This window comes from Cricetulus griseus, chromosome 5 (assembly GCF_003668045.3).
Source record: "Cricetulus griseus strain 17A/GY chromosome 5, alternate assembly CriGri-PICRH-1.0, whole genome shotgun sequence".
Lineage (NCBI taxonomy): Eukaryota > Metazoa > Chordata > Mammalia > Rodentia > Cricetidae > Cricetulus > Cricetulus griseus.
In genome coordinates, this window is record NC_048598.1 from 38,847,327 (window position 1) to 38,857,030 (window position 9,704).

Here is a 9,704-nt window from a genome sequence, read left to right on the forward strand (position 1 = left end):
GGACACACCCAGGTCCCTGAACACTTGGGTGTGGTCGAAGCCAGCTGGAATTAGGACATTCAATTGGCTATCTTGTGGGCTCCCTGTAACATATAATAGGTGTGTGGCCTGTGCAGTCACAGAGCTACAGGCTTAGGAAGTCCCAGACGTCCTCTGCTGTCGCCATCTTGTCATTATTGATTCTGAACAATTGGCCCTCCACCTCATGTCACAGGCTATAGCCCACAGCTCCCGAAGGTTGTTAAGTGGAATGCTGCCCAACAGACCACGTACCCACTGGCACCCACTGAGGTTAAACTTTGGTCCCCTCTGCTTGGTCCCAAGGCTGACACCATCTATCCTGTCAGAGCTTCCCCTAGAGGACACTCTAGTCACCCGGAGGAGAGAGGTCTGTTTTCCAATACCACCGGCTTTCCAGGGAGCCTTCATTGGCCAGATCCTGGGTCTGGAGACCCCTGAGCTCTGTAGAGGCTTTCACCACCCATGGCACTTTCGCCTGGGTGTTTCACCAAAGAAGGCATTGCATCAAGCCAGACATTCTGGGTTCAATTCCCGAGTCTGTCATGTGCCACCATTTCCCAGGCTCCTATTCCTGAATCTTAATCGAGACTTTCTGACCTGCATAATACCCTTATGACAGAAAAAACGAGCAAGCAATCTCTGTTTCATGTGCTGTTTGCTCTGCCCTGACATTCCCCCCCTCCTACGCCGAGCTAGTTTAGCAAAGGGCTCACAGTGTGCTGGCCACCACCCCCTCAGCTGGCCCCAGTATACTTCAATTGCACCTCTGTCCAAACTACAAGCCCTTTTCTCTGGAGCACACTGGACCTTGGCAGTCAGCTGTGTAACCATCTCCTCTTTGGAGTTCTTCAAAAACCAACACTCAGCAAAAAAGTTACACTACAGTACAGTTAAAGCCATGAAATGATGGTATTCCAGCTAGGGTCCTTACGAGCTGTCCTTTTTGAAACACAAAACTCTGGAATTCATGCTTTGGGGTCAATTTTTCCTCCTTCCTTCTTTTTCTTTGGATTGTTTGTTTACAGACAGTAGGAAGGGAAGCTTCTATGTCTTCCAGCACGGTTCTTACAACGTCCTCTGTCCTAATCTCCCTTCCAATCCACATTCACTAGGACGTCAAATCCTGGAAGGAAGATGAGGGGAATAAAATATATATTTAATTTTTGTGTGTGTGTTTATTTATTTGGAGTGGAGGTAGGGGAGTCACATGTAGAAGTCAGAGGACATTTGTGGGAACAAGTGGGTTCTGGGAGTTAAATTTAGATCATCAGGCTTGGTGATCTACCTGCTTCTTGCCAGCCTGGAATGAAGTATTTTAAGTCTGATCCCTAGCAGAGCAAAGGCAGATACAAAGAAGCTACTGTAGGGTGTGGAGAGCTGGTCCAGCTGTTCAGAGCACCTGCTCTTACAGAGGACCTGAGTTCAGTTCCCAGCACCCACCTGGTGACTCACAAGCAACGGGTGACTCCCGTTCCAGGAAATCCGACACCCTCTTCGGACCTTCTCAAGCTATGCATGGGTGCACATGCATACATGCACGTAAAACTCCCATACATACAAAATAACATAAATAAATCTTAAAAGGGAAGTCGTTGTCCTGTCTCAGGTAAGGATAATGATGCCGAAATAGTGCAAGCAGGGAACCTGGGTATGGCTAAGCATCAACAGAGTAAGAGCCGATGTCGACCCCAGCTGCTCCAGTAAGTGCCTTTACATGCTAAGGTCACGCTTCTGGCTATACTGTCTTTCCAGAGGATAGATGAGATTATCTGCCTTGACCCTTTATTATTATTATTATTATTTATTATTATTACTATTTATTACATCTATGGTTATTTTGTCTGTGAGAAAATGTCACCCGGGCCTGAGAAGAGTGAGGGCAACACACCTCTTGAGAGAGGGAGGAGAGGAGATGAAAAGCTTGGGTGAGGTCCATGACAGAGCTGGAGGATGAATGAATGTGGGAGGCCACAGGATGGGATGCACTGTGGCGCCAATGGGAGATAAGGAGACAAAAGGTGGGCTGCTTTCCCAGTGAACCTGGAGGTGGAAAGTGGTGATCCCCACATTTCAGGGAGCTTGATTCTCTAAACAGGTGAAACTAACACATTACCCCCTACTCCGTGTCTCCCTCACTGTGGGCCCCAGGTAGCTATAAGAGACGGTGGTAGCTCCTTCACTGTTAGCTGCTCCTTCCTGTGTCCGCCCCAGCTGCCTTCCTCCTAAAGAGAATGAAGTAGCTACTATCATGGGAGCGAAGCTCATATCCAAGGGGTCACGATGCAAGCTCAGTACTGCCACCGGGAATTGCAGGGTCAAGAGCAGAGACCCCAGGAAATTCTTCTGAGGGGTGATGTGGTATGCACTTGACAGCCAGGGGCATGTGTGACTCAGAGGCAGTGTGGACAGAAGAGATAATGTGAAGAGAAGCAATAACTGCTCCTGGGCAGCAAAGTGCTCCCTGTAGGCAGCAGAGTGCTCCCCGAGTAGGTGTGCAGGGGAAGGAAGGGCATAGACCCGCTTCGCTTCCCACTTCATCTCACAGAATCTTCAGGAATGGCTGGAAACAACTGTGGGAGCAGAGAGAGCTGTAAGTCTTTTTTCCAAACTTGAGCAGCATGTGCCCAGTTGCTTCCACAACAGTCTCCTAGTCCTGCAGTTGGCATTATTCTCAGTTTGTAATTCTAGCTCCCCCAAACTGAGTCTGATTTATGGTTGCAAGCTTGGCCCTGAGGAGAGTTAGGTGTAGGGAGAAAGCCTGATTAGAGGTACCTGTGACCCTGTGCAAGCTTGTGTGGTCAGCAGTACCACTGACCACACCCAGGTAGGTACCTCTAATCAGGCTTTCTCCCTACAGTTAGGAATGTAATTGCCATAGCAGCAGAGGCTTAGAATCCCTTAGGGACAGCAGGGCACTGGAACTAATCCTGACGATACCAGTTCCTCTCTGTAGGTGCTCTGTGGGCGTCATTTCATTTGCCCCTTACTAAAAGTGCTGATAGCAAAAGACTTTGAGTCTTAGGTTCAGTAATTTGGTCAAGTTTTATTGACCTCATATAATCCAGATGAAAGCCACATCCATCAGCCTCCAAAGCTGGCTGGGCTCTGTGAAAAAGAGGAGAGAGCAGGGTGTGATGGCAGAAACAACTTTAATCCCAGCATTCAGGAGGCAGAGGCAGGTGGATCTCTGTGAGTTCAAGGCCAGCCTGGTCTACAAAGAGAATTCCAGGACAAGCAAGGGCTACACCGAGAAACCCTGTCTTGAAAAACAAAACAACAAAACGAGAGAGAGAGAGAGAAAGAGAGAGAGAGAGAGAGAGAGAGAGAGAGAGAGAGAGAGAGAGAGAGAAGCTTTGCACCCACTCACGATATGTTTTTGTCTTTCATAGCATTCAAAGTTTGTCAAAGGCAATTCGGCTATAACCCTGTTTTATTTCCCCTAATAAAAACAAGCAAACAAGCACTTGGGGCTAGAGAGATGTATTGGTGGCTAACAATACAACTTGCTGTTCTTGCAGAGGACCTGGGTTCTGTTTCTAGAGCCAACATGGTGGCTCACAATAGTCTGTAACTCCAGTTCCTGGGGATCTAATCCCTTCTTCTGGTCTCCTTGGGTACCGCAAATGGCCTGGAGCCATTTCGAGTTTGGAACCCTGTTTCCTGTTTCAGCCTCTGGGAGCTGGCTCCCTCAGCCTTGGCCGTACACTGCTTTAACTGAGGAAACTTGGGTCTGTAACTCCAACCATCCGGTTGCCCCTCTCTCTGGGCTGCGGTGCCTTCTCCAAGCCCACAGGGCCACTTGAAGGGTTTCAGAATTCTTTAGTTTGGGCTGGGCACTGTGGCAGACACATAGGTAGTGAAACACTTTATCCGTGCAGGTGGGACTAAGGTTCAGTTCCTCCTCCCTTCCCTGATGACCCTGGAATGTGAAAACAAAGCTCTGCAGAGGTCATTTGCCAAAGCCACTTGGAACAAACTTTACTCCTCAGATTCTCTGTGCCTGAGCTGAAAGCAGGCAGATCTCTAGTTCCTGAGGGATTTTTAAAAACTCTCTGGATATATCTGTACCAGCTGCAGTCTATGGTTCCCAGACAGATGCTAACTTTGGCTTCTGGTCCTGCACAGCAACCTGGGTACCAGCAGCTGGAGAGCCAGGAATATGGTGGGGTCTGGACTCCTGGAGTCCAGGAATTGTCCTGCACCAGCCACCAACAGGGAATGCCGTTTACAGGGGGCCCTGCTTGTCCCCAAGGCTAACGGCTCTGAGGCATGAACGTGTTTAACCTGCCATGAAGCAGCCTTAATGAACTCTTCACAGCTGCTTCCAGGCAAATACCCAACGGAACTTCCAGCTCTTGGTTGTGTTTTTACATCTAATGCTTGTGCTTTGATTTGAGCAACTGGGGATCCAGCTTTCCCTTCTGTTCAAGCAGAATGTTACAGTGAGGAACCTCTGAATTAACTGTCTCCTAAAACTCACATGGATCACGTTCTGATCAAGTCTGTCTTGAGGGTGAAGGAGCTGGGGGGACAGAAACCCCCAGTGGACATCCCCACCCCATCTCCTCCACCCCACCCCCTCCCCACTTCATTACAGCCTCAAGCACACTCTCAGTTTACAAGCATCAGTGGTCATATGAGCAAAGTTAGGGACCAATCCTGAGGAAACTTTAAGTGTCACACAACCCGCTAGGAGGGTAAACGATGCCCTTCTCTGTCATTGTCACTTGTGACTTGAAATGATCAGGTAAAGCCATCTGGAAACAATATGGTACTTGTCCAGGTTAGTGTTGGATCCCATTTCCTGAAACTATTAATGTCTTGTGCTTATTTTTTAGCATTGTGCATAAATACATTCTAAGGAGTTCTGCCTTCTGCCCAAATGCCAGCAGGGTGGATGTTGTGTTGTGTTGCCTTCGGTGAACCCAAAGGATTCCCTTTCTACCGTCTCTCAGAGCACCGGCAGCCATCCAGGTTTTCTGTGCCCTTTGGAAGGTGTGAAACTAGCACACTGCACAGGAGCCAGAGCTTCACGAAGCTCCATCAGGTCGGAGGTTCAGCCCCCACAGCCTTATCTGATTGGTACTGCTCTTGCTTTAGATGCTGTTTCTCAACCACTCTTGAGCATTCAAGCTGGGTTTCTGCATTCAGCTGGTTGCCCCATACTTCCTTCACCCAGCACATCATCTTAGTTTCATTGGCTGTTTGTAAACTTTAGTGGGCAGGGAACATATTTTGCAGTTTGATAGATGGAACTGGACACCACATTAAGTGGGTGTGGGGTGGGTGAGGGCTCCAGCCAGCCGGAGCAGGGCAAATGGGGTTCTGACAGGCCTTGCTCTTCCTCCATCCCCTCTTCCTTGCTAAATCGTTAGATAGCATTTCTAAAGCTACCTGCCAAATTCTATTCCTTATTTGGTCACTTCCTTCTCCAGAGGCTGACCACCAAGGCCCAGCAATCAAAGTATTGAAGTTCAGCAATCAAAGGTCCCTATGGCTCACCTAATTAACATGTCCAATTAAAATTAAACACTCCATCCTAACATGGGGGGTTCCCCCTTTCCCTTTATAAACTGCCATTTGCCTATGGGCCATGTCTGTCTCCTCTCTATCCAAAGGCAGTCCTTTGTCCCTCTGGGACAAATATCCCTTCCCCTTCTCTCTTGTCGTCTATCTCCTGTCTTTGTCTCTTATTCCCTGCCCTTTGTCCTCCTAGGGCAAATAAGTCTCCTTTGTGCTGAGAACTTGATCTTGGGATGTTTTGTGCCAGTCCTCTCAGTGGTGAGTCTAGGTTTAGGGGACACCTTTATTCGTAGCCTCTCTTGTTATTTGAGCCATTGCAACTACCAGGCAGTGTCTATTAAGCAGCTGGAGCCTATCACCCCCCCCTTCCCCGCTTCCCATTCCTGGGTGTCCCACGAGTCCGATTCAGGGATGCGGAAGTAAAGACAGCTGTGTGGGACAGGCCTTGTGGTCATGTAGTTCCTTAATTTGGTCTGGCCAGCCTGGATACAGGGTCCTGTGAAGTGTTGATAGAGGGTATAAGGGAAAGTCTACCTTAGCCAAGACTGTCACCCAATGTCCTGAGAACTAGCTGAGCCACAGCTTTGGGGGGCAAGTCTCCCATTTCTGCCTTCTGTCCTGCTGTAGCCGTGTTGGAATTTCAGATGCTTGCCATTGCACCAGGTTTTTAAAGAGGTTTCTGAGAATTCTCTTCTGGCTTGTGGTCCTCCTGTCTGGAATTTCTCAGGTGTGGGCAGGGGAGGAGAGAGCAGGAGAGGGGATGGGTGTGACTGGGAGAGGAGATGACAGTGCAGAGTGAGGGGGACTGCTCAACAGACCTTCCCCATGCTGTCATTTACTGTGATGATCTGAATGAGAACCCCACTCCCCTCCCCCCATGTATTTCAATATTTGGTCCCCAGTTGGTAGCACCGTTGTTGTGGAACTTTAAGCTGTAGAACCTCTCTGGAGGAAATATGTCACTGGGGGCAGGCTTTGAGAGTTTACAGTCTTGCCCCACTTCCAGTCCACACTCTCTGCTTCCTGTGTGTGGTTGAGATCATCTCTTGGCTGCTTGTTTCTGTTGCCATTGTTAGATTTCTGCTTACATTAGAAAAAGGGGCACAAGATGAGACATGAGACTTAGAGAATACATTAACCAGTTTATTATAGGGCAGGAAAGCTATCGAGAGAGAAATAGAAGAACAGAGCAGGACAGAGAGGAAGGGGGGGTGCTGGACCTTTTAAAGGGAAGAGCACACATGCGCACTGAGGTTTCACGCATGCGCAGAGTCCTCACACGGGGTCAGCCAGGTGTATGTCCTAACAGCCATGCATTCTCTGCTATTACGAATAGTTAGCCCTTTAGAGACATAAGCCAAAATATTACTTCCTTTGCTTTTGGTTATGTCATTTTTTTCCCCACAGCAACAGAAAAGTAACTAATACAAGGCTTTGGGACTTAAAGTTCACATTTAGAGTCTTTGTCCTCTAGTTCCGCCATGATAGTTCTCTAGGACTAATGACAGCTTCCCACTTCTCCACAGGATTGTGAAGAAACAGCATATTCACATTTATTTATTTGTGTGTGTGTGTGTGTGTGTGTGTGTGTGTGTAGCTCAGAATACAACTAATGGGACTTGATTGTCTCCTTCCATCACACAGGTGGGTCCTGGGGATGGAACTCAGGTCATCAGGCTTGGTGGCAAGTACTTTTGCCTACTGAATTATCTCAGTGACCTCCATATGCACATTAAAAAGTAATGTTGGGGCTGGGGAGATGGCTCAGTGGAGAAGGGTGCTTGCTGTGTAAGAATGAGAACCTTATTCCAAATCTCCAGAATCTACATTAAAAGCCAAATGTGGTTGAATGCTTCTTTAGCCGCAGTTTTGGGAGTGAGGACAGAGACAGGAGCATCAAAGGGATAAGATGCTGAGTGATAGAGTAGGCAGCCAATGTCTTCCTCTTGCACATGGGCAGGAGTGTGTGCACTTGCATACCCATGTGAGCATTCTCCACACACGTATACCACTCAGGTGCATATGAGTCTGTGTGTGTGTGTGTGTGTGTGTGTGTGTGTGTGTGTGAGAGAGAGAGAGAGAGAGAGAGAGAGAGAGAGAGAGAGAGATCCCGTGGCACACACGCATGTTGTCAATCTTTTCATTGTTTTATTTCATTTATTTATTTATTTTGAGACAGGATCTCTCTGTGTATACTTGGCTGTCCTGTAACTTGCTATGTAGAACATACTGGCCTCCAACTCACAGAGATCCTCCTGCCTCTGCCTTCTAAGTGCTGGGATATTTATCCATTTATTAAAGCAGCATCTTATGTAACCCATGATTGCCTTGAACTTGCTAAGCAGCTAAGAATGACTTTGAACTTCTGGCTCTCCTCTCAAATGCTGGGATTACCAGCATGTGACATCATGCCCTGCTTAACACTTGTATTTTATTGTTATCTGGATGTTTTCCTGTTTTCTAATACCCCACCAAATGTACCCCTGGCTATTAGCATTGGGTGTGCCATGCTGAGCTCTGGGACAACACCAGTTGCTCACTTGGTACAGGCTGGAATCAGGGCAGAAGCTCTGCAGGTCTCTGTTCCTTCAATGCCCCAAAGAAAGGTGGATAAACTGTGAGGGTCCTACGTCCTGTTGTCCTTCCCTCCTTCTTTTTCTCTATATTCCCATCTTCCTGCCACCATCACTTTCTCCCTCCGCCCTCACTTTGGAAATATAATTTACATATACTAAGACACACATAGCACAGCAGAGGTCCATCCCTGATGTAATGCTCATAAAGGTGAGACTGGAAAGGAATCTAAACGGTCACTGACAAATGAGGTGTAGGACATGGCAGAGAAACGGAAAGATGGACAGATGCTGATCAGCAGAGATGGCCAGGCTACTGCACTAAAGTGAAAACCTAAAGAGTTTTTGGATAACCTTTTGTTTGATTTTATGTAACCCTGGCTCTCCTAGAACTTGATATATTGACCATGCTGGCCTCAAACTCACAGAGATCCCCATGCCTCAGCCTCCTGCGTGCTGGATTAAAGACATGTGTCACCCAGTCTGGCTTCAGATAACCTTCTGTAAAAACAATAATAGGACTCTAGCATAGGTATCAAAAAGAGCGAGGGGAGAAAAGCTCCTCCAGGCAAAGCATCACTACCTGAGGCCTCTCTACCTTCCCTGAAGGCTTAGATTCCAACTTCAGCCTCAGGGCATGAGAAGCCTGTCATACAAAGAGCATTAGTTTTTAATGATTAAGTTACCATGCCTCAGGGTTCAGCACATACAAGTGCACAGGAGATCAATTTGTTTTCCTTATATTATTTTATTATCTATTGTCTAACTACTAACACACACACACATACACACACACACACACACACACACACACACACACACACACACACACACACTCGCGCTTGAGGGAGACAGAGACACAGACAGACAGACAGACAGACAGGGACAGGGACAGATACAGAGACTTAGAGGCTTAGGACAGCATGTTTATTTTCACTCAGGAGCCTGGCATGGCTAAGGTGGATCCTCTGGCTAAAGGATCCTTGAAGCTAAAAACACAGAATTTGGTACAAATGCGTATGAAAGTGTCAGAGTAAAATGTACTACATTGTATAGCCAATTGTGGTAGTTTGAATGTAATTAGTCTTCATAATCTCATGAGGAGTGGCATTATTAGGAGGTGTGGCTTTGTTGGAGTGGTTATGAACTTATTGGAGGAAGTGTGTCACTGTGGGGGCGGGCTTTGAGGTTTCCTATGCTCAGGGTACTGCCCAGTATCTCAGTCAACTTCCTGTTGACTGCAAGCCAAGATGTAGCTAGGTCCACGTCTGCCTGCATGTTGCCATGTTCCTCACCGTGATGACAATGGACTGAACCTCTGAAGCTGTAAGTAACCACCCCAATTAAATGCTTTCTTTATAAGAGTTGTCAAGGGCTGGGTGGTGGTGGTGCACACCTTTAATTCCAGCATGAATGAGGCAGAGACAGGCATATCTCTGTGAGTTCAAGATCAGCCTGGTCTACAGAGTAAATTTCAAGACAGGCTTCAAAGCTACAGAGAAACTCTGTCTTGAAAAACCAAAAAAAAAAAAAAAAAAAAAAAAAACCAAAAAAAACAAACAAACAAAAAAAAGAGTTGCCATGGTC